The sequence below is a fragment of the Clytia hemisphaerica genome, unplaced genomic scaffold (genome assembly GCF_902728285.1).
Source record: "Clytia hemisphaerica strain Z4C2 unplaced genomic scaffold, Clytia hemisphaerica genome assembly, whole genome shotgun sequence".
In the NCBI taxonomy this organism is placed as follows: Eukaryota; Metazoa; Cnidaria; class Hydrozoa; order Leptothecata; family Clytiidae; genus Clytia; species Clytia hemisphaerica.
This window is the reverse complement of record NW_027104192.1, coordinates 702,291-728,000: the sequence shown is the minus strand read 5'-3', so window position 1 is coordinate 728,000 and position 25,710 is coordinate 702,291. Positions and strand designations below refer to the sequence as shown.

The following is a 25,710-nucleotide window of genomic DNA, read 5'->3' as shown; positions in this document are numbered from 1 at the left end:
CTAACTTGAATTTTGCCTGTACATGTAAATGAATTGTAACAGGGCAAGTGACTGAATATTTTTGGAGAAATCTGACCATGTTGTGCCTGGAAATGAAACACTTGCAGCTTCAAAAAAGTCTGAAGTTCCTTGCCTTGATTCATTTTGTTGTTTGGAAAAATTTGAACCTGGAGCAAAATTAACTATAGATTGAATTTTACTTGGTGCTTCTTCTACAACAATGACACTCAACTGGTAATTGAAACCTCTTTGAGGGGGAAATTATATACGGTAGCAGCTTATTTCCAACTTTTGAAGCTGACAACCACAGCCGCCAGCCAGCCACAGGCGGCCTCTGATGAATAAATGTTATGTCAACCTCTGAAAAAGTAAGCTAATCGTAAAGACATTGAATATGGATGTAAACAATTGGAAATCACCTTACATAACTTTTTAAATTAAAAGTTTTCATCGTAAACTTTGAAATTATCTTCCGTTTTGATTAAAATGTGGAAAACGTGTCGTGAAATATGAAATTATCTTTGCTTTGGAATGGAAAATGTAGCGAACCATTTGCATGCGTTCAAAATTTGGAAAACTTTTGTCATGAGAACATGCAGCTTGCTGGAAAAAAATTTGTTTTGCTATTTTTGATAACTTAAGATTATTAAAATAGAACTTTAAAGATAACTTTTATGTACACAAACAGTATGTGTGGAATAGTGCAACACACTTGAGAGGGTTTGTAACAAGATATTGATTGAAGGATTGATATCTTTGCGTTCAAACTGAATGAAAATAAATTAAGGAATAATAAGTATTTGAATTGATAAAATAAATGAAAATAGTGACTAAATGACAAAATTAGGAGCTTAAATTGATAATTGATTTATGAAACTTAGACTAATTTGAAACAATTTGAGTGAACAGAAAATCATATGAAAGAATAAAAGTATGATAGAATCTTAAAAAAAATTACTAAGTCTTAACCTAACCTAACCTAGGACAGCAATGGGTAGAAGCCTGTGCCAAAAGGGCAAATGCAGAGCCTAAAGTTGAGCCAACCTAAGACTAGGAGAAGAGAAAACAAAAAGTGAGAAATGCAAACAAAAAGCTTACCGGCTGGCCCAATGTGATTGCTGTGAAAATGACCAGTGAAATGAGTGGATTACCAGCTGGGTAAATCCACAGTAAAATGCAAATTATTATTAAAAATTCAATTCAGGAAATTCCATTTACCAATTTAATAAGTTTTAAGTTTGACTCTGACTGACAACATGTCAACAAAGAATTGAGCTCCTTGCTCTACAATGTTTCAACACAGAATGAAAAAAAAAAAATGAGAGAGTAAAAAAAAAAGAGAAATCTGAGGAGATAATTGCTCCCCAATTATAAAATCATTAAGTGAGAAAAACCTAGAGTAATTATATAATACAAAAGAAAATATACTAAGTGTGATGTGAGGTAATAAATGATGATGTGAAGTGATGATTTGCTAATGATAAAGTAATTAAATATACAAAAGAAATGAAATTTTGAAGCTATTTTTTATATAAGAAACTAAACGATTTTTAACTGAATTTTTATATTTTTTATAAGAATATTTTTCTAATTTTGATAAGAACATTGAGCAGACTAATGCTGTTCATGTGACAGTATGAAGTAATCTATATGTAGTATCAAGTACTAATGCACAAACTTTTAATAACAACTGAGTGAGAATATCTACTGTAAGAAAACGACGTTTGGTAGCTTGAACGGTCAACTTGCTTTTCTTTATGATGGTTCATATTTATAGTACTTTAATGCGATAAACTTTTGTGGGAATTAAATTTCGCGGTTGGGCCAATCCCCAAAATTGAAACATTTCGCGGGGACTTCAGTTAGGAAAGCCATCCAGGATCCTGCCATTCTATAAGCCAGCAAAAACTAAATCAGTGAGGATCTTATCGCGATTCTCAGATTTACGGAAAATACCAGCTTTTTGCTGATTTTTGCCTCGATTGCCCAAAACCTGTAACCTTTTTAGCTTGAGGGAAGAAAAAAATTAGAGTTTTTGGCTTTGCCAAAAAAACGCCTAGTCAAAATTTTTTCATCTTCGCAGGATCCATTCCCAACTTCAAAATACATCTTTTTGTCTAGGGGTTTGTTTGGCAAATTCTTCCTTCGAAGAATATCGATCACTTTCGTTTTCCCCTGAAGACCGCGAGAGAAAAAATATTAGGGCCCGCGCTCTAGGCGGGCGGCCTAGACTGGCTTTCGTTTTGTATAATTTTATAATGACGTATAAGGTAGCGTAATTCATGCAAAAATAATATGATAATCTTTTTGTTTTTTATTTTCAGGTATGCCGCCAAACATTGACGTCATCGTGTATGGATTTAGCATGAACAATAGGACCGACAGACTCGACAAAAGGAACAAACAATAAGACGACCCGAGAATCTTACGATGAGGGCGTTTTGTCTCCGCCTGATATCACGCCCACAGAAGACGTTGTTTAAAAAGCGGGGGTAAAGATAGTAAGTAATAGCTTTTGTAAGTGTTTATTTTGCGAAATATATAACCATTTTCTAATATGGTCTACAAACTAGCATTTCTAGAATTTTGATAATGAAAACTTAAATATATAATGAAGAAAAAAACAAACCATTTCAATTTTATTTATAAGTTTAACCCCCGGAAAAATTATGTATTACCTATTACATAACTTTACATTTCCCGACTCGCTAACTCCCAGAGGAATTCCGATTGTAAACCGGATTGGTTAATTTCGGAACATCTTCATAATGGCAGATAATTTAGAAATGTCTAGTGGAAAGGCTGTGTGAATTTTCAGATGTCAGTGGTAATTTTGTTGGTTGATGGCTTGTTGAATCTGGGAAGAAAAAAGGAAACAGGTATAGCTTTTTCTAACCAAGGATCTGAAGGATTCGAGCCACACTGTAAATGACACTTGTAAACTTAAGTTTCTTACCATTTTCCATCGAAAAGAACCAAAAACAATGCTACTTCCCAAAGCTGGAGACCAAAACAAATTATCTTCCAAGATTATGGCGCCCTTTTGGATCTATTGTTAAGGCCATTTAAAATGGTGGAAAGAGTTGCGGAAAGACAAAGGCGCTCGCTGCGTCGAGGGTGGTAACGCCAAAACGCCCAATATGATCTTCCAACAGAAGGCCAGTTAGTTGCCGCGCGAGTTACGTCACGCACTCCACCACAGCGCATAACGAAGCGTGTTTAAATGAATATCATTAATTATAAGAATATCTTATGTGCTTACTTTCAGTGAACTTCGAGTGCTTCATTAAAGATGAAGAAGGTAAGAAGATAAAAAATGCGCTGGATAATTTTCATTGTAACAGTTTGATCAATCATCGCTGAAAGTTTGAAAAAGTTTTTCCGACGCAAAAGAAATTGTCAGCCAATTAAAAGCACAGTGTGCTTATACTTACTATGTTTGCTATATCGTCTAGGCTAAAAAAAGTGCGAAAAGACACGAACGCCATTTTTTATTGAGTGACATTATGATTTTTTTGATTGCGGCCGCGTACAGGAACTCGCCAAATGTTCCTAACTGGACTTAATTTCGTGGATGGCACTATTGTGTGACAATATATTCTTACAACTTTTTTGCCTGTACTGTCAAATCACATTGGTCGTTGAAATGCGTATTATTAGCACTTCTTTGATGCCAGTAAGCATTCAAAAAGTATTTATTTAACATTTTTTTGAGTTTTGTTTAGAAATATTTTGCTGATAAGGCCTACTCAAATTTTCAATGGGATTTAATTTTACGGATTTTGGGGATGACACCCAAATCCGTGAAATCCGCAAAATTTAATCTCCACAAAAGTTTATCGCATTTAAAGTATATATTTTTGCGACCGGGTCAGAAAAAAAGTTTTGTCATTGGACCGGATTCCGGTAACACTACACTTTTTTATTTCCGCCTGAGCTTAAAATTTTTCTTTTGACATGCATCTAAAACATGGAAAACCTTTGTCATCAACTATATATAATATTGTCTTCCACGTTTAAAATATGAAAAACTTTTGTTGATTACAATTGCGATTTTTTATGTACTAATTGAAAATAAGGAAATAATTCCTGGTACAGTATGAATTTTTTTTTCCTTTTTGATATCTTTTCTGAAAATAGGCCACCATCACGAAAATTTTGAATAAGTAGCTACTGTATTGCAGTGTTCGGAAAATTAAGAAAAATATTATCAGTCAGTTGGACAGCGCGAACACTAGTTATTTGTAATTCTGGCCTTATAAAATGTTTTTATAACTTTTCAGAATGCTTTCATAGGGGGGGGGAATGGGTTTTGAGGTCAAAAGGACGTATAGGGGGGGGAAAGAATTTTTTTTGAAGCCAGGGGGGGGCGAGGGGGGAATGGAAAATTTTCATTCTAGGCATGGGGGGAACTCACTAAAATCAATTCAAAATTGAAAAATATCTGGTTTTATGAGATGATATAGCATAATGCTTAGTTTTATTAATATTATGGTTTAAAAACAACCATCCTTTCCATATATTCTTGAATTAGAACTACCTTAGGGAAAACAATAAGCGTTAAGTTCATCAAATTACAGCTTTTTAATTTTATGCTTGAGGGGGGGGGGGACAGAAAAAGTTTTGGAGGCAGGGTGGGGGAAAATGAGGGGAGGGGAATGGAAAATTTTCATTCTAGACATGGGGGGAAGAGACCCTGAAGGACACTATGGCTTTTGAAATGAAAAATGGCTTCTGAAAGTGGAGTTTTTTCCCTTAGATTAAAACTTAAAAAACTTAAAAAACTTTTCCAAATATACAAGACATTTTTCCATCCTTGCAATCTGTTGAACTTAAGTATAATATGAAATTGCTTCTTGTTTTGAAAGTTTTTTTTCCTTTTAAACATTTTTAGTTATTCCGTTTTTTTGAAAATATGAAATTTTCCTATTATTTGAAACTAAATGTTTTGCTTGCAACTTGCGAATCGAGGTGGCTCCGGATCGCTTCGCAACTTTTATACATATACGGCTTGTTCATCAATGAGAGAATCTACAGATGTCATTTTTATAGAGAGGGACTATAAAATTTTTCCGACTGATAGGATATTCGGCAAGACTGCAGCGAATGTATTAAGTAAAACTTCACATATGCCATTGAATATACAGTGTTTGTATGTCTTAAATTTTTTGCTTGCAACTTGCGAATCGAGGAGGCTCTGGATCGCTTCGCAACTTTTATATATATACGGCTTGTTTTAAAACACAAACAAAGCGAAAACGAAAGTGGTGACACACAGACACACAAAGCATCGCTATTAATATATAGATGACTATTTAGATCAAAGTTCGAGTTAAAATAAAAAACATCCCCTAGCAACACAGCCTTCTCAAGCTTTAAAATCACAAGGTACGTACATTTCTGAACGAAAACTTCTAAATCTTATCCTTCATTTCGTGATTATTTTCTAAATGTAACTAATTGAATGTTTTTCATGACTATTTAGATCAAGTTCGAGTTCAAATAAAAAACATCCCTAAAGCAACACAGCCTTCCCAAGCTTTAAAATCACAAGGTATGTACATTTCTGAACGAAAACTTCTAAATCTTATCCTTCATTTCGTGATTATTTTTTAAATGTAACTAATTGAATGTTTTTCATGACTATTTAGATCAAGTTCGAGTTCAAATAAAAAACATCCCTAAAGCAACACAGCCTTCCCAAGCTTTAAAATCACAAGGTATGTACATTTCTGAACGAAAACTTCTAAATCTTATCCTTCATTTCGTGATTATTTTTTAAATGTAACTAATTGAATATTTTTCATGACTATTTAGATCAAAGTTGGATTTCAAATAAAAAACATCCCCAAGCAACACAGCCTTCCCAAGCTTTAAAATCACAAGGTATGTACATTTCTGAACGAAAACTTCTAAATCCTATCCTTCATTTCGTGATTATTTTCTAAATGTAACTAATTGAATATTTTTCATGACTATTTAGATCAAAGTTCGAGTTCAAATAAAAAACATCCCCAAGTAACACAGCCTTCCCAAGCTTTAAAATCACAAGGTATGTACTTTTCTGAACGAAACCTTCTAAATCTTATCCTTCATTTCGGGATTATTTTCTAAATGATGTAACTAATTTAATATTTTCCATGACTATTTAGATGAAAGTTCGAGTAATTTCCCACCTGAGAGAAAGTCTAGTGAACCGCATGTATTGGACGATGTTGAATGGGAGCGAAGCCTGCAATGGATTCGAGAAGGACATTGTAAGTTTTAGTGTATAAGGTTTTAATTTCGATACTGGACAAATAGTTTCAAGCCAGGTAAGTCATCGTAAGGCCATGTTCCGTTCCGTTCCAAAACAAAAGAAGCCGTTTTATTGGCTAATTGTAGCGGTTACGACAATTATAACCAACAAAACAGAACCATTATGTGTCAGCAGGCCTGAATTATGAAAATTCTAGTTTGACATTACATATGATATGACTAATGTTTTAAATTTCTAGATACAAATTCAGTTTCTTCAGATTCAGCTTCAGAGACAAGTGACACTACAGAGACAGCATCAATATTAGGTAAAAGGAAGCTCTGTTTTTATAATAATTATTATCTTTTGATTACCAATTTTTTTCAGTTTGATGTTACTATGTAATGCTATTATTAAATTCAAATTTCATAAATTTAGACATTCTTAATTTTTCATACCAACTTCAGGATACGAAGATTCGGAGAAAGACGAAGAAGAAATAGAAGTACAAGAATCAGCGTATGATATTCCTCTGGGTAAATAAAGTTTTTTCGTTTGAATTGTAACTTGGTTATCATTTGCACGATTATCCTAACTCGAACACTTTTAAAAAATTTATACAATTTAAGTCGTGCGACTGATGAAATCACGAAGCTAGATGGCAAAATGAAGATTCATCTCCAATCAATTGCATATCAGTAGAGTCAGGCATATGGGAATCTACAATTCAATGTAAATCTCAACAAGTCATAGCCTCTAATGTCAATATTTTGCAACAAAAAATAATTAAAACGACTACGTTATTTCAGACTTTCGTGTTCCTTCTTTTTTTATTAGTACCGTTTAAAAACTTGTCAACAAGAGGAAAACAAACTTTTTCATGGCTAATAGGAACCGAACTTGCGCTAGACAGAATGAACCAGTGTTGTGATATTGAAACAAGTGCCATTATTCCTTTCACGAAAATGAAACACAAAGATTCTTTCCGTGATCCTTCTGTGGACTTAGAAATCGTAAAAGACCTTGTTTCAGACGCAGTGTATAAAATAATAGAAAATTATCAATCGATGTGCAAAAACAAAAGAACTGGACCTGTGGAGATTGCCGTAGAAAAGTCGCTCACGGGATCAGTTGTGATAGATGCCACCAATGGTATCATTTCAAATGCTCCAAATTGAAAACTGCCAACAACATTGGAAGTGACGAGATTTGGATTTGCAATGATTGTAAACAAAATCACGAGATCGGTATTGATTCGTATTGCATTGTACTTTAAGCGTATAAACTTCTGCAAGCATAAACTTTCCAGTGACTTCTGCGAATTTTAGCGTTTTGGCGAATTTTAGCCTTTTTTACGAGACCTTGGATGCATTTTGAATATTCTCAACAAGTTTGTACGTTTAAAGTATTCGTTATGTATTCTTAACTGTCTTATTTTAATTTCTCATTTTTTGAAAGTACAATCGTACAGTCAGATTTGGATTTGCATTTTGTGAATCCTTAGCAGCAAATTAAAAACTCTAGCGGAAATTTTACAGTATATTTTCTATAGTACTGACAAAACTTATTGCTTTTTTTTATTTAGACAAACAGCAACAGATGAGAAACATCCGAGGTATTTATTTATCTTTCAAGCCAATTACAACTCTAAATGATAGACGAACCTTACATATATTCATCTAAAAATAAAGAATTGATTCTAAAGGTATTGGTGGTTTTCTCAATAGGTTTTCAATGCAATAGTTTTTGGTGAAGCTTTGCAACAGTGAATTGGGTTTTCGTATTTGTTTCCAGTGGAAGATGAAGAGTAATTAAATAAGATTAATTGAATTTTTCTTTGTCCTTCTTAGATCGCGCGAAAAGAGTGGCGAAGCATTCACCCTGGTGGGGAAGATAAAGAATAGTCTTAAAGAGTCAGTATTTACAACTTACATGAAAGAAAGTCGCGATCAAGCAGAAAATCCTTTTCTCGATGGTAACGATTATAAAAAAGATGAAAATTTAGGTAAATATTTACGCCTCGCCAAATTGAAAAGAGAAAACAGCAATTTCAGGGCGCTAATCTCGTACCACAACCCACTTCTGGAATCTCACATGAACTCCCTGCTTAGCTTAACCTATCCAGAAGAATTCACAATTGATGGAGATGGAAAGGATTTTGCTGGAAAATCCCCCATAGCATTTCAATTGAGACTTTCCGCAGTCACAACGACAACGGCAAAACTTGTGAAAAAATAAAGAAGTTACCGTTGTGGCTCATTTCTGATTCCGCAATTATTTTTCACAACGACAACGTCTATCATTTTTTAAAAGTATCGAAAAATGGTAAATCTTTGAGAAAATCTCGAAGCTTTTCTTTTTCACTGCAAACTAAAAATACTGTAATAATCAGAATTATTTTGTAATGTTATTAGAAGCGAGTTTAAAAAACTGAACAAATTTAAAATCAGGATTTCAAAAATTCAATACTTGAAACTTACACATCTAGCACAAGAAAAAAAGCTAAAAAAAGATAAAAAGTTTAAAGATTCTGAAATATAATTTTCAAAATTGTCTTACTTTTTGCTTGATGTTGATTTTTATGTTAGAAATCTCACGTTGTCGGACAACGCCAAAATGAGTGATTTGCCGTCGGGCACGAGAAGAGACAACGAGAAATTGGGGTTTACTCAGAGTTTTGACAAGTTTTGACAGCTCAAAGGTGTGAATTTGATCTTTTCACATTCTCGTTGTCGTACTCGTTGTGATTGTGGAAAGTGCCTAATTCATCAATGGATACGGACAGAATAATCTTAAGATTTTGAATACGGCATTAATTTGAATAAACACCCCTTGAGTAAACGATTCTCCTTAAAGGAAAAGGAAAAATTTCCAATAAACATCCCCTCAAAAAAACACCCTCTTTTCCCTTCTAGGAGGGGCGTTTATTCGAAACAAGCAGCTGTAAGGAGGAATCTCTCCGAGGAAAACTATCCTTTTTGATTATATACGTGAAAAGTTTTTCAAGATTTTCATTTTAAGCTATTTTACCTATTTCAATCTATTCGCTTTTTTTCCATGTACATGAGCGTCTATCTGTTTTATTGGTATTTGATTAAAGCATTTTTATTATTTTATTATTGAAAAATTAATATAAACTTCTGTAAGTTTCTTTAACTTCTGTAAGTGAAAAAGAAAAGTTATTGAGGTTGTCATAATCTAGAATTAGAACGCCTTGAATCTTATCCTACTTTTGTTTCAAAGAGTTTGTCTCTAGAGTTCTATCTGCCACAGGGATTAGCTTTCGAAAAATTTACTTTTCCTAGGGAAAAACATTAAAAAATAGGTAGAACAAAGACCTAACTTTTAGTTTTAGTTGCTTTTGGTCAACTTGGTTCAACCTGGAATAGCCCATACGAAGTTGACTGTGTAACCTTCATCCTTTATAAGGGGTACGTAAACTTGGTTCAACCTGGAATAGCCCATACGAAGTTGACTGTGTCACCTCAATCATTTATAAGGGGTAGGTCAACTTGGTTCAACCCGGAATAGCACATACGAAGTTGACTGTGTAACCTCCATCCTTTATAAGGGGCTTTTGGTCAACTTGGATTAACCTGGAATAGCCCATACGAAGTTGATTGTGTCACCTCCAACCTTTATAGGGGGCTTTTGGTCAACTTGGCTTAACCCGGAATAGCCCATACGTTACCTTCTATTCTCTCATTCTATCCCATGATACTGAGTACTGAGCATTTTGCAAGTTTGTTTTTATTTATTTTTTGTTTATATTTCAGTCTCTTAAAAATCGGGAGGTCAAACTTGGTACGGTTTCTGTCAACTTCATGCGCGGTCAACTTGGGACGACCGGTCAACATCATGCGGAACAAGAACATCTTCAAAAAGAAGAGTGCATCTAGCAATGCGTAGGACGTAGAATATGCGTAGAATATATAGAACTGTAAAATATGATTGATGGTAAATTACTATCTTTATGTGGCATTCTCACGATGAAGAAGGGAAAGGCGTCTTTCTTGTCAAAGAATTTGTAGCGAAAAGACGTTATTTTCAATTGCTTATATCTAGATCGAAAAAATGTTGCATCTGTTCCATGATGTTCAACTTTCAATTGTAGCTCTTCCGGATATATATCATTATAACATGAGAAAAAATCATCTCTATCATTAATAGCGCAAAGGTCATCAATAAATCTACCAACTGAATGTATTCTCTAGGAGAACTAGTAGACATCAAATTTTGTACATATTTAGATTCGTAATAATAAAGAAAAAGGTTAGCCCAAAATGGAGCTGGATCTATTCCCATCGGGATACTGATGGTTTGTCTGAGTATATGATTACCAACTTTGAAATAGCAATTCTTGATTAAAGATTCAACACACTCTGATAAGGAAATGTTGGTAAAAAATCTGTTATCTTTTCCTTTTGCTGTCCAATGGACTGAATTTGCAGAAAATCCAAGTTTATTGCGACAGGCCCCAACAAAAACGAAATTAATGATATCTGTCAAAGTTTTTACAAGTAATTCATGAGGAAGAGTGGTATAGATAAAGTGTAGCAAAATCGAAGGTAGAAATTCTTTGTGCTTTTTTCTGAGCATTTATCCGATTTAGATGTTCAATAACCGGTGAAGAATTTTGAACCACCCAAAATTTGCTAAACCCAGAAAAGAATCTTGATTTTCTGTGAAAACTTTCAACATGTTTGTAAAGAACTTTTAATAAAAACATTTGAAACAACTGCGGTCAACGGTTTGGTGCTACAAGTTTTAGAGGCTACAAAAAATCTGAAACCAATAGGATTTTTAAGCATTTTTGGCATATATTTAGTCAAGAAGTATAAAACCTTCAACTACTTAAAATGGAAACAATAAAGACAAAACTCACAAAACAAAAAGACAATATAAATACAACAAAAATCTAACTAAAATAACAATGAAAAAAGAAGTGTACTTTCTACTAGACAAAGTTACCACACCTTTGACACGTTTCTGCCACAACGTTGTAGAAAGCATACTAGATGGGAAGGAACTGGGATTGGATCGCCACTATCCAACCCTGTGGCTCTCACACACATTTTACAGTTCAAAGAAGAAGATGGAAACAGTGGGAAAGGGATGAGAATTTAAAAAAAGTCGGACTAGAACCCGGTTCGAAGCCCCGTACACCCGTGACCGCTCACCGCAAAAGCTGGCGAACGACTGAATCTTGAGAAATATATATATGGTGAAGATCAGAGATCTGACCTCAAGGAGAGAAAGTGTTGAAAATACTAAGTAAAATAAAGATGAAACATAAAAAGGCACTAATATTTTTATAATTACACGTTTTTTTTCCTTTTTTTTGAATTTTTCTAAATATATAAATCAAACCAATCAAACATCCTGTCAAGAAATGAGAATTTTATGCGAAAAAGAACCAACAAACCAATAGACATAAAGTTTAAAAAGCCAAGCAGAAAAACACAAACACCAAAACCAACTCAAAAACCCAACCAATGCAATCTGGAGTCCCTGACTTGCGACAGCCGCAGCGGCTTTAAACATGTGTTAAGGACGTCCAACACTCAGCCTCCCCCAGATTCCATAACCCTGAACCGACCCGCAGTCCAAACAAACTAACAAACATAGAAGAATAAACAAAAACTCCAACACAAATACAAAGAAACAAAAAAGGGTAAACAACAGACAAGAACAAGACAAACGACAAAATACAAGTATCAAAAACCACAAATTTTTAAAAAGTAGGCCCAGAACCCGACACCTAAAGTCCGTGCAGCCGTCTCTACGGGAAGGAACGAAAAAGATATATGACACAAAAATGAACAAACACAGCATGTGTATAGCCCTCTATACCCCTTTTTATTTAAAGGCAATTTCTTTCGTTGATAAACTTTTTATTGCAGGTGAAAAAATATTAAAAAGATGAAAGTTATTCAGCCTTCAAGGTGTCAAAGTCAATTAAAATTGGCTGCTAAATAAAAAGGGGTGAGAGAATCAGGAAACTGGTGACAGAGATAAGTGGTTATCTACGGTTTAATCTACGGTGCTGACGGGACGCTCATTAGTAAGCGCCTATAGTTGCGAGAATAGGCCTCTAAAGCCTCCTGCAACTCAACCAAATAGAAAATTTCCAAATAGAAAATACAATATCAAACACTGACAAAAAATATAAAAATTTACAGGAGAATGAATTCAAGCATTGAATGCTTTTTGCTCATTGAGTTTAATTTGACACATCAACACGCAATCCACAAATTCCAGCTGCTTTTTTTGCAGAACTTCACCATCCAACTTGATGCAATGATGATATGATATGATGATATGATATATATTTCTTTTTTCAGATCTATTTACATTTAAAAAATCCTAAGCGAAAAACAACCCTAAGAGGCTTTCGAGTTCGAAAGGATATATGGAGTGATAATGTACAAGAGATACTAACTAGAGAAAAGAAAAAAACAACAAAAGATAAACAACAACAGGAGATACAATACGAAAATATTTACACTTGGTTTGTGGATGATAATAAATGTGGTTGAATAAGACACTAGATGGGAACTTAGTTATCATTGAGTAATTTTGATTTGAGTTTTCGAGCAAACACAGAAAAGCTGGTGGATTTGAGATTAAGACATTGTTGGTTCCAGAGATGTGGACCGTAAAATCGTATGGGAGATGGCGAGTCACCAAATACCAAAGTCGTTAAAGAGTCATTAGTAGGCTGACGGGTACCAAACCCATGAGATGGCTTACTAAAAATTGTGTTTAAATAGTCAGCTGCTGATTTGTTTATATGTTTAAATATGAGCTTACCACACTCTAATTTGTATAGGGAGTTAACTTTTAATGTATTGAATGTCCCAAGATTTGATTTATTAAAAATTTTATTGATTTTATTTGTTATATTACTTATTTCACAATTTAACTTACCTATTCCCTTGGTGCTCGGTGAGCCCCAGGAGGTTATGCAATATTGTAAATGTGAATTAATAAATGAATAATATAATGAAGTAATATAAGACGGTGAAACTAAATGACTCAACTTACGTATGAGGCCTGAGCCTTGTTTGATCTTAGTTTTGACATGATCGATGTGAGCTTTCCAGTCCAATTTTTCATCGATAAATACACCTAAATACTTTGCAAAGCTAGTTCTCATTACCTGATTGTTTGATATTGAGATAGTGAATTTTCCAACCTGTTTTTTACCTGAAAAAATAATAAAACAAGATTTTTTAATATTTAGGGATAGCTTGTTGTTGGTCAGCCAGGTTTGGACAAGCTTTAACTCTTGGTTTACTAGTTGCTCAAGGATAACAGGGTCTTCGTGGCTAAGAAGAAGGGAGGTGTCGTCTGCAAAAAGTGTAAAGGAAAATTTTGAAGAGGATAGTGGTAAATCGTTAATGTAGATTAGGAAAAGGGTGGGTCCAAGCACTGATCCCTGGGGTACCCCGAATTTCATTTCTAATTCATCAGAAGCTTCATTACCAATACTAACAACCTGCCTTCTGTTAGTGAGATAGCTTTCAAACCATTTGTTTAATGGCCCTCTAATTCCAATTGCATTGAGTTTTCTTACCAGGATCCTGTGGTCGACTGTGTCAAATGCTTTAGCTAGGTCTAATAATATTGTACAGCATGTTTTATTTTTCTTAAGTTCTAAATGAATTTCATCTGTCAACTTCAGAACAGCATCTGAAGTAGATTTACCTATCTGAAAACCAAATTGGTTCTCAGATAATATTTTTTTATCAATCAGGTAGTTTTTGAGTCTGTGATTTACGGTTTTTTCAAATATTTTGTCAAAAATGGGTAATACAGAGATGGGTCTGTAGTTGATGATGTCATGCTTGTCTCCGTTATTTTTAAAAACAGGGGTTACCCTAGCAATTTTGAGTTTTTCAGGAAAGATGCCCTGTGATATAGATTTATTGATAATGATTGTGAGAGGTGAACAAATGAGATCACCAATATTTTTGATTACATTGATTGGAAACCTATAGAGATCTATGGCTTTTTTAAAATCTAAATCGTTAATGTGTTCACTGATTTCGTATGTTTTAACTGGTTCAAAGAACATGCTTTGATTTTGATTTTTTAGAGCTGTTAAGGGGTCGTCACCAGGTAGCATTTTTTTTGAGAAGATTTGGTGCTACTTGTGAAAAATGCTGATTGAAATTTTGTGCTATTTCATGCTCTGATGAAATATGTTTTTTACCACGAGTCATAAATTGTGGGATAGGACTAGAAGTGTTTCTTGAGAGGAGATGATTGACCTCTTTCCATATTTTTTTGGTATTGTTTTTGAATTTTTCGAATCTTTGTTTTTGATAGTGAAATTTACTCCTCCGGATTTCTTTATTGATAGTGTTTCTGATTAATTGGTAATCTTTAAAGATTTCACGGTCTCCAGTCTGCAAGTATATGCCATAAAGTTCTTCTTTTTTGGAGCTTTTTTTGAGGATAGAATCTGTCATCCATGGTTTGTTTAAGCGTTTTTTTTGCTTTTGTGACAGAGGTTTGAGTGGGCAATGCATGTCAAAAAGAATCGATAGGGTGTTGTGGAAGAGATCATACATTTTGGATGGATTATTCATCTTTTTAAGTTTGTTTTCAATGTTGGTTCCAATGAGATCTTGACGAAATTCAGCAATGTTAAAGTTGTCAAAGTTTCGTTTAAATATTTTTTTGATTTTTGGTTTTGATCTTACCGAAGGTAGTATAAGAAAATTTGGTAAGTGGTCAGACACATGAGAGATGAAATTACCACTAACAAATTCACCTGATACATTATTGTGGTATATGTTATCAATAAGAGAGGAATTAAGTTCTTTGTTGAATCTTGTTGGATGGGTGATGTAAGGAAACAAATAATTTTGAAACATGAGATCGACAAAGTTGCTAGTTTCCCTGTGTTTGTTTGTTTTGAGCAGATCAATGTTAAAGTCACCCATTAAAATCATCTGTTTATTTTCTTTGTTAAGTTTTTTGAGAAGATTTTCCATTCTTTCATTGAAAAATTTGATTTTATTACTTGGGTGTCTGTAAATGACCCCAATAACATAGTTGTTCAGCGTTGACTCAGTTCTTATTTCAATAAAGATTGATTCACATTCAAAATTCTCACCTGATTTAAGCTCCTTTTCAAGGTCTTTTCTTCTGTGGAAGGTGATGTCATCTTTGATGTATGCAATGACTCCTCCGTTTTGTGATGAACCTACAGTTACTTCAATTGGATGGTAGCCAGGTAAGTCTTGTGCATTTACAGGACTTGTAGGTGAATCCCAGGTTTCAGTCAGACCTATGAAATCAAACTTGTGAGGAATTTTAGATAGGAGTGTGTTAAGCTCATCAAAATTTTTGTTATAGGAACGGATGTTGGTGTGGAAAAAAGATAAGTTATCATTTGGATTTAGCAATGAAGACATTTTAATGAATTGATTAATTTCATAGTAGTTAAAGTTAATTTCAATTTCATTCTCATGACTTGAAGGATCAGACACAGTGATTTTAGGTAAGGACATTTTTAGTTCAGAGATCTTTTTATTAAGTTTTATTTTATCTATACGTTTAAGGTTAAGTTCAGTTTCATTGCTTAGAATTTCTGGTAAGAGATGGTTGTCATTTATACAGTTGAATGGAAATCTTAAGCAGTCGTTACATGACCAGATGGAACGGTTAATGTCATTTAAAGGGGTAGATTTAATACATTTTTTATGGAGAAAGTGTTTACCCATTTTACACTCAATTTTATCATTGTGTGCAATGGCTTTATTACAACAGCTACAATTATAGATTAGGGTGTTTAGATTGAGTGATGAGTTGAATTGATCGATATGTACATTAGTAACGTGGCTAAAGGGGATCAAGTCAGAGGTGCAAACAGGGCAAAAGTAGGGATGATTATTGTTAGATAGTTGAGATAGTTGACGTTTTGTGATTTTAAAACATTTGGCGTGAACCCAGGTATTACAGAGTTCGCACAGTATACAGTCATCAAGACAGAGTTTTTTGCACTTATGGCAAATAATTGATTCAATGGTAGGGATGTTCATAGTTATAGATTGTTAAGATCTGTGATTGACTTGATAGATATTATTTCAGACTGTTCATTTTTTCTCACCAAGGTTACACCATTTACTGTCCAAATGTATTTATAACCTTTAGGCCGGAGTTGGTTTCGCGCAGCCTTGAATACATTGCCATTTTGTCTTGTTAGACTTTCATTTACATAGATTTTGTTGTCGCAACCTTTGAAATTAATGTCCTTTACAGTTTTACCCTTCAATTTATTTCTATTTGAGAAAAATTGGTTACGTGTTCTTCTTGACAGGAATTTCACAATTATGGGAGCATTAGGTTCTTGGTTTGTTCTGTGACTAATCTCAATATCATTGAGGGTCAGTTCAATGTTCATTAATTTTGCCACATCGATCACTATCTTATCCGTATTTTCATTTTTCATCTTTGGGATACCACATACGTCTACCATGACTCTCCTTCCGTACTGCTCTAGATCATTGTTACCAGCGTTTGATTTGTTTGCAATAGTTTTTACATCACCCAGGGATTTTACATTGTTTTTGATATCAGCTTTGTTGTTATTAACAGATTTGATTAAGGTAGCAATGTCTTTTTCAAGTTTCTTTATAGTTTTTTTGTTGTCTTCAAATTCAGTGTTGATCAGCTTTTGGGATTCTATTACCCCATCTACATTTTTCTTCATTGTGTCCATGTTTGATATTATGCTAGTGATCTGTTGGTTCGTTTTTAGATAGTTTTGTTCTAACTTATCTGTTTTCGATTCAAGGTCACTAAGTTTTTGCAGAATTTTTTGGTTTGATTTCAGGATGGTATTGTTTTGGTTGAAGATGTCTCTGAGTGTCGGGGCAGTCGGTGTAATGTAATCATCATCTTTTTTTGGTTCCTCTGCTGTGTCAAAGAATTTTTCGTCGTTGTCGGTGTCATCTTTTTTTGGTTCTTGTGTTTCGTTTTGTTTAAATGTCACCTCCTCGTCTTTCTCTAGGTTTTCCAATTCATTATTTTCATTTTTGTTGATCATTGCACAAGCCATTATTGTATTATGTTGTATATGGTTGTTGTTGTTGTTGTTTTTTGTATCTTCTGTTGTTGTTGTTGTTGTTGTTGTTTTTATCTTCTTTTTTTTGTTAATGTCTTATTCACTAAATCTTATTCACTAATTCTTAAATGGAGTGAATTTTTTTATCTGTCTGGCAACAGTATAGAAAGAGTAAAAAAATTGTTCAGTTAAAAACAGAAATACACTGGAAAATTATTAGTCCAGCTTTTGAGTCGTCCTTGATACAAAAACAAAACAAAAACAGTGGTTATATGTTTGAGAATGGAGGGATTGGAAAGAGATAAAAAGATATAATGGCAGAATGTCGTTTGAAACTTGATTTTATAAGGAAGCACCCAGGCGGAAAAATTGAAAATTTAAGTAGCATAGTAGTCCTTGCATCTTTCACTCTGTGAAAATGGCTGACGGAATTAAACCAGGGTTGACGGCATTAGGCAACCTTACGGTACTTTTTACATTGGCCAACTTGGCCAGAATTTATACCTCCTCTTTAATTCCACCACCAAAGTCTGCTCTTTAAATTTGCAGTCCTTGTTTTGCCTTACACCATCCTATGGTAACATGGTATTCACACCCTGTCCCTGTTAAGAAAAATCACATTTGATAATTAAATATATAATTGAACGATCTTATTAGTTAGTACAATAAATAGTGGAGAAAACAGCCTCCACCTTCCAGGCAGCTAAGTGAAATGTTAGGTACACGTTGACGGTATTTGTTTCACAGATTTGGCTTTGCTTTAGATAGAATTTTTAGGCAAATATATGGTCATATGCCAGTCTAGAAGGGAGTGAAATGTTATGCTGAGGCTGCACCAACTTTAACTGGGAAAAGCCGAAGAGGCAGTAGATTTCAAATCTCAAGTCTACGCCGGAGAGATCCGGCACACACACAGCGCAATATTTCCAGACTGGTATTTATAATATGTCTGTTGATGATACACTACACCGTGCGTCAACAGCCCTATTATTTCACTTTGCTGTCTAAATTTTCCCTTGGCTTTTTTCCTCTAAAATTCTGTTATTAGACTTTGTAACTTTCAGTCTTAGTACATTTTGCACCCATATATTATTGCAGGATTATACATTATTTCAGTTATAGAAATAATCCATCCAAAAACATATAAGACTAACCTTTTTGTTGAAAAACTATGCACAATCATAGAATTAAAACTTTCTTGGTGTTATTAAACCATATACATACCATGAAGGCTTTTAATCAAGCCTGAAGACATGATAGATGTCTTTATTGTTATTTCCTCCAGTACTCGTCTTTTTGGGATTTAGAAACCTCCCCTGAACTTTTGTCCCAATCTCCTTTTCCTGGTTGGAAAACAATTCTTCTAGTTTGGCACTTGCTTCGCCACCATCCTCCCAACTAACGACTGCCCATGTATTCATTTTGTGGTTAAATCTGTTTGTAAAGTTTTGTTTTTAAAAAAATATTTAGATGAAGTCACCTCTTGCTCTGAACTCAAACATGAAGCGTGAGGTAGACTTTTTGGCTGCCGTGAATATTCACTTATCTTTCTACTTCACACAGCGCGCACGTTTTTCCTCTGTTTCTGAATCTGCGTTTTCGCGCGCGGCCTTATGAACGTAACAAAGCTAAGTGATAAGGTCCTTCAGAACAAAAACAATAATGGCGCGTGTAGTGAGGTTGTCATGATGACAATGTTGTTGCTGCTGCTCAGGAGAAGGTAAGCTGCTGGAATCATCAACTAGACCCGCCAGCGGCAGAAAATCAATCACCATATTGTGCAACTGAGAACAACAGTGCTTTTGATGATAACGAATTCCCAAAATAAGGTATTATGGTTATAACTTTTTTAATTTACCGTCATCAGCCCTATCATTTAACTTTGCTGCCAGACATTTCCGTTGTACTTTACCCAATCTTTAATGTAAATACTTTTAAAAAACGAAAGTGAAACAAGCGCGCAACAAAAGCCGAGGGAAAAGTTAGGCAGGCAGGGAAGTGAAAAGATAGGGCTATGTTGACGGTACACTTTTTACATGAAACTCTCAATCCATCCAGCAAGGCGACATGATGTTAGCAATAAGGCGGCAATTACAAATATCTTCGTTTCCCGTCGACCGACTCTCGAAAATTGAGTAGAATTGAGTCGGTGAGTCGGTAAATTTGTCGGACTTTTTCTGTCAATGACCTTTCCTTCGTTCTAAAATTTTATTATTGTCGATTTTTTGCAAGCGATTTCTAGCGCATTAGCCTCCGTCTCAGAACGCGGTCAGAAAATTTTGCTGATAATTTCACAGCGAAAATGCATCCAGTGAAATGTGAGTAATGTATCATGATTCAAGTCGACTGACATAATTATACACATAATACATGTTACAAGTTCTGCCTACGGATTCTCAAGCTCGGCTATAATAAAACTATTACATGTTAGTAGCAGACCCGACTGACCAATGTTATGTAGCAGGTTGAAACATGAGTTTCTACTGGAAAGATGCAGTTTGTTTTCAAGTTATATCTTCAAAATAAAACAAACTGTGTGGGTTTCTTTACTTCCAAACAACCTACCAATAGTTTTGGAACACTCCATAATAAAGGAAGATGGCTCTTCTTGTGGATTGGCTTTCTGATACCCCATATAAACAAGATGTGACATGAAAGTGAAGAGACATGATTTGTTGGTTTTTGTTTGATTTGTTGACTCATATATCTCATGGCAAATGGGATAGCAAATGACTTTTCATGTATTGCTTGGCTCTACATATGATACCTCTAACTTTGAACACCTCCAGAATGTTGAAAAAAGCATTTTACGAGATAACTTTCAATTATAATTTTCATGGAAATTTTTAATCGAAAGATTTGGCTTGGCGTCAGTTTTGTTTGGTTGATGTTTGGTATCGTGATCATTAAAAGCAATGAAATGCCACACAGTCACTCTCCTCTACACATGATGCCTCCAGCCATGATTGGTATCACAATGTTGGAAAAAAACATTTTACGAGAAATTGTTGATATAAATTATATTGACTTATTTTTACAATTATGGCGGTGTGGGTTTAGTTGGTTGATAATGTTTACACTGTGGGATGGTTTTCAAAAAACTGTTATATTGATTGTTGTTTGTTGAAATTGATTACCAAAAAAAAAGAGAACCTTTTTTTGATAAATACTTTATTTTTTTCATGAATCGAAAAAACCATGTGGATAGTATGTCTTGTAGTAACCAATGCAGTGTCTGTTTTCAAATTTTGAAAGCTCTGTATACCTACTGAATTGAAGCTCTGACTAGCTCTGTTTTTAAAACTTTGAGCCAGGTTTTTTTCTTTGTTGCTATAAAAGATAGATTTTTAAATTGTCGTAATGTAAATTTATGGTAAAGTTTTAGTTTTTGAGTTTAGTTTATAATCAGTAGTACATACCAGTAGTATTTTTTCCGTAATCCTTTCTTGTAAATATAGTAACATTTAACCAGACTCATTGCCTTCATTATATTCGAATTTGTATTTTTTAGGACTGATAAGTACATATCTTTGAACACCAAAACAAAGCAAACAACATGTCAGTTCTTTCTGGACAAATATATATGTATACTTTATTGTGTGCTTTGAGTTCTATTTTAATCAACCCTCTCAACTGCTGATCTTTCAACTATCATTTAGGAGTAAAGAATGGGCTTCCATTGTACCATTTTCTCTAAGTATTTTGTGCAAATTTTCAACAAAGAAGTAGACTTCTTGACTGTCCTTGTCCCTTATGTTATAGTTGTTCTGATGGAGGACATTGCTATTTATGGTAGCCTTCACATATCAATAAGGAGCTTTGGTGTAAATGTTTTTTCTGATGAAATCATACTAATCTGAAACTATTAGGCCTTTATGAACTTTCTAGAACAATAATCTCGATAATCTTGCTCCAATCTTGAGAAACACTGGAAAAATAGGTTACCATTCCCTGCCATAATTTCACCGATTTCCTCTGCTTTCTGCTTGAAAACGCTGTCGTATAGCCGAAAACGAAAGTGAAACTGTGAAAACGTCCGCAAATTCAGGCCCAGTCCTCTTCCGAGACGGAGGCTAATTCGCAGCATTTTGACTTTGTTTATCATTACATGCGCCATTTTGGGGTCGGAGGTCACAGTGTTCAAAGGTCATAATTTTAAACCACCCACTACACACGGTTGTTTTGGCTGGCTGGCTGGCGCAGTTTCCGCCAAAAATGCACTCCAAAAATGGATGGAAAAATGGAAACCGGAAAATTTTTACGACCAACCGACCGACCGACCGACTCACTTTTTAGACCCAACGAGGACGCGAAATGAAGAAATTTGTGATAAGACCACGAGAGAGAGAGAGAGTGAGAGTGAACCATCCTAGATCATTAGGAATTGGCCTAGAAAAATTAAATATTAAATAAAATATCTCTAGGAAATTACTACGCGTAATAAAGCAAAACAATATAGCACTAAAAAATAGACATTATTTAAAACTATTAATCATTCTACGCCATTCACAACGATCTTGCGCCAAAAACAAACCAATTATCTTTACTGATATTAGCACGACGAAGTGCTTTATACATTCCACGCCCAAAAGTAAATTCAGGTGCGCCCCTTGGTCTACGATTTTTGACCCACGAAGATAACAATTTCCTCGGCATTCTTTCAAAAGACATTCTAGACACGTGGCCGAGCCACGACAATTGCCTTTTTGTAATATAAACATCAATCGAATGGATATTTAAATTTTCAAGCAACTCATTACTACTTATCCGGTGTAAATAAACGTGTCGACGATTTATTCGGTGCATTGAACGAGCACATCTATGATGAAATGTTCGTAATTGATTATAAAGATTTTCCGTTAAACACCAAGATTCTGCACCATACAGAAGAATGGGAAGGATGAGGATACAATAGGCAGCACCTTTGGCTTCATACGTTATCGATGGGTTTGAGAATAAAGAACTACGTAATGCACCAAAGGCATTACCTGCTTTTTTGATTCGACAACATACATCTTCGCTATCTTTACAGTCGCGGGTAATCATGGTGCCGAGGTAACAGAACTTTTCAACTACAGGGAAGAAATAACTTCCACCAAAATTGATATTTGAAAGATCAGTATCATCAAAAGTGGCAGCGTTTCGGTAAGATTTCTCAGGAGCGGATACGAATAGAACTTCCGTTTTCGCAGGTTTGTCTGGATGTTCTAGGTCACCTTTATGGATTTCCATACCGAAAAGATCGAAATGTTCAATAAGTAGCGGTGAGTACTCAGCCAAAATCTCGCGAGATTCGAAAAGTACTGCAGTGTCGTCTGCATATTCGGAGTCTTCGACTGGGAATTCGGAACCTTTGGCATTGTAACGACGACCCGTCATCTGGAAATCATTTTTTGTGTGGAAAAGACAGAGTGGTCGGTTCGTTTTCTTTCTCCAGGTGATCATGATTGCAGCGATGAAGATGGTGAACAGGGCCGGTCCTAATATGTCTCCTTGTTTGACGCCTATTGTGCATTTCAGCGTGTGGGACACTTCGTCGACTACGAATTTCACTTGGAAGGATGAATGAAGTGATTTGAGCAGCGAAACGAGCTTCTTTGGCGTACCGAATTTCTCAAGGACCATCCAAAGAAGTTGGCGAGGGACCCTATCAAAGGCTTTGACAAGGTCTAGAAACAGTATCCAAGTCTCTTGATTATGCTCTCTGCGTTTCTTTATTGCCAGCTTGACAGAAAACACCGCATCTACGCAACCCCTATCTTTTCGAAAACCGCATTGAGTTTCATGATCTAGGCTCTCGATAAGTGGTTGAAGTCGACTGTGAATCAGGATGGCAATTACTTTATAAGAGGATTCTAAGAGCATAATGCCTCGATAGTTCCCGGGCTTTCTTAAATCCCCCTTTTTAGGTAATATCCTGAGGAGACCAGTGTTCCAATCGGTAGGGCAAATTTCGTTCACCCATATATCAACGATAATATCTTTAAGTAGATTAAAACATACGTTGTCCTCAAGTAGAGTTTTGAACATTTGAGGTGTAAGAGACGAATCTCCCGGTGCTTTGTTCTTGAGGCGACCGATGGCTTTACGTATCTCATTGTCATCTGGGATATAATCAATATTCGGAAAAATCGGTCGTTGTTCTAATAGGTCTAACACAGATGGATCGAAAGTAGCTGTTCTGTCGTAGAGATTCTCAAAATGGTCACGGAACACATTAGCATGTTCTTCAGGGCTGGTACATCTGTCACCGTTCGGTTTCATCATCATCGTTTGCTTGCTTGGGGGAGGTTTTTCCATTCCCCTTTTTAAAAGTTTAATGCTGTCCCAATATGCCTGAGTACCGGTACGAGTAGTGTCTCTTTGATTTACTTTATCACAGACACTTTTAACCCAATTGTTCTTTGCCCTTGAGATGGCAGATTTCAACTGCTTCCGAGCGACACGAAGGTTTTCAGTGGTCCTTCTTGTAACACGATTCATTTTACATAGTATAGCAAGGTTTCTCTTTTCAATCAAATTTGACAATTCAGTTTCATTTTCGGTGAACCAGTCTGGACTAACACGAGCTTTTTGTGGCAATACAGTTGAAGCAGCAGAAGTCATAGCAGTAGTGAGAGCTTCGTATTTATCAACAAGCGGATTCGAGTGTTGTATTCCATCATGAACTATTCGATTGAAATCTTTACTAGCATCAATATCATTCAGTAAAACATTACTATCGAGCTTTCTCAGAGGATTACATTGTCGGGATTTTCTAAAGTTCAACATAATTTTCAATCAATAAGACCACGCCACAATAATAATCAAACACAACAATCCCTTATTATTATAGTCAATTACGGAGTTGCGGCGGCTACTTAAGATTATTCCATTATCTGTTTGATAGATTTATGAAACTGACTGCTCTTTGATAAGTTCAAAGGATTTATTCAATAAGTTGAAAGAAAATATGCTAATAGAACCGGATTCAACAGACAACGTTCAAACATAACCTTATGATGAGGCAATCAAACAGAAAGAAAGAACTGACGATGGAACATTCAATGATGCAGTAAAAGCCACCATCAAGCAAGGAAAAAGGTAATAATTAAAAATTTGACTCTTGATAATGGCTAATTTTCTAAACTGTTTTTTTTTTTACATTTCGATTTCTTTTATTTGTAGACCCTGTTTTGCAGTGTTGTTTTAACAGTTTTTGTATAATTTTGAAGGTCAACGGTATTAAAGGTCCATCTAGTCTACTGCTCGTACCAGAATTCAGTATAACATTTGGTGTGGTTCCTGGTTATGTGCATGGTATCTTATTGGGTATAACTAAGATGTTGATTACTTGCTGGTTCGACCCTTCTGAGCATAAAGCATTTTATAAAGAGAATAAAACTTATCCTGATTATTATATTGGACACATGGTAAGAAGAAAATGTTTTGCAAGTTATGCTACTTATTTCCTTACTTAATGATGTCTCCGCTGATAGAAATATAATTAACTTATGATTGTACTATTGGTTTTTTAATTCTTCATCAAGGTCAATCTTCAGCAATCCTTTCTTACTCCTTTAGTGTATGATATTTCTCTAGATTAAAGATGTAGACATTCGACTAGAAGAGATGAAACCAGTAGATTACATATCTCGTAGACTTCGACCACTTTCTGGAAATCTTGGACATTTAAAAGGTAAGAGTAATAGTAAACACTGTGACTATATCGAATTTAAATCAAATTTACTAAATAACACCCCTAATGTACCTTAAGTGTTTTTGTTGAGATGAAATAATCAAAGAGAGAATCAGAATATAATTGACCACCTATTTGATGCTCTTTCAGGCTTTTCTTAGCAGTAAGTTTTGAATTTTCCTCATCATATACTGATACAATTTTGATTTTGTTGCTTTTAGCTAATGAATTGAGAGCATGGCTTCTCTTTTATTCTCTACCTTGTTTGGAAAGTACTCTCCCTCCACTTTATTGGAATCATCTTGCCTTGCTTGTAGAATCAACACATGTTATGCTCAGTGAAGAAATTACCAAAAAAGATTTGAAATGGGCAAAGGATTGTTTGAATATTTTCTATAAATATTTTTGTGAATTTTGCGATAAAAACAAAATTTGTGTACTAAGAAAATGTGCGGACCGCCAAATATTTTGAAACGGACTTTAAAAATTATAAATATGATTTTTATCTATCAATTTATAGAAACAGATAGTTGAATTGCTGAAAGAAAAAAGCGAAGCTGAAGTTGTTGAAATCAAATCCTTGGAAATCATTGAAAAGTATTCCTTCAAAAATAATAGAAAGGTTTGTGTTTTTTAGCAAAGAATTAACTTCTTTACTGGATTTTTAATTTAAATAAGATTAATTATCTTGTATGACATAAATTAGAGATACAA

General features: G+C 34.7%; 1 long non-coding RNA gene across 1 annotated transcript; it reads left to right on the top strand.

Moving 5' to 3' along the window:
* The first annotated feature begins 6,156 nt into the window (after window positions 1-6,156).
* On the top strand, window positions 6,157-7,115 carry LOC136815083 (uncharacterized). Its single transcript, XR_010847671.1, has 4 exons — window positions 6,157-6,257; window positions 6,498-6,566; window positions 6,706-6,774; window positions 7,076-7,115. It is a non-coding gene; the product is annotated as an uncharacterized lncRNA (long non-coding RNA).
* The last annotated feature ends 18,595 nt before the right edge of the window (window positions 7,116-25,710 follow it).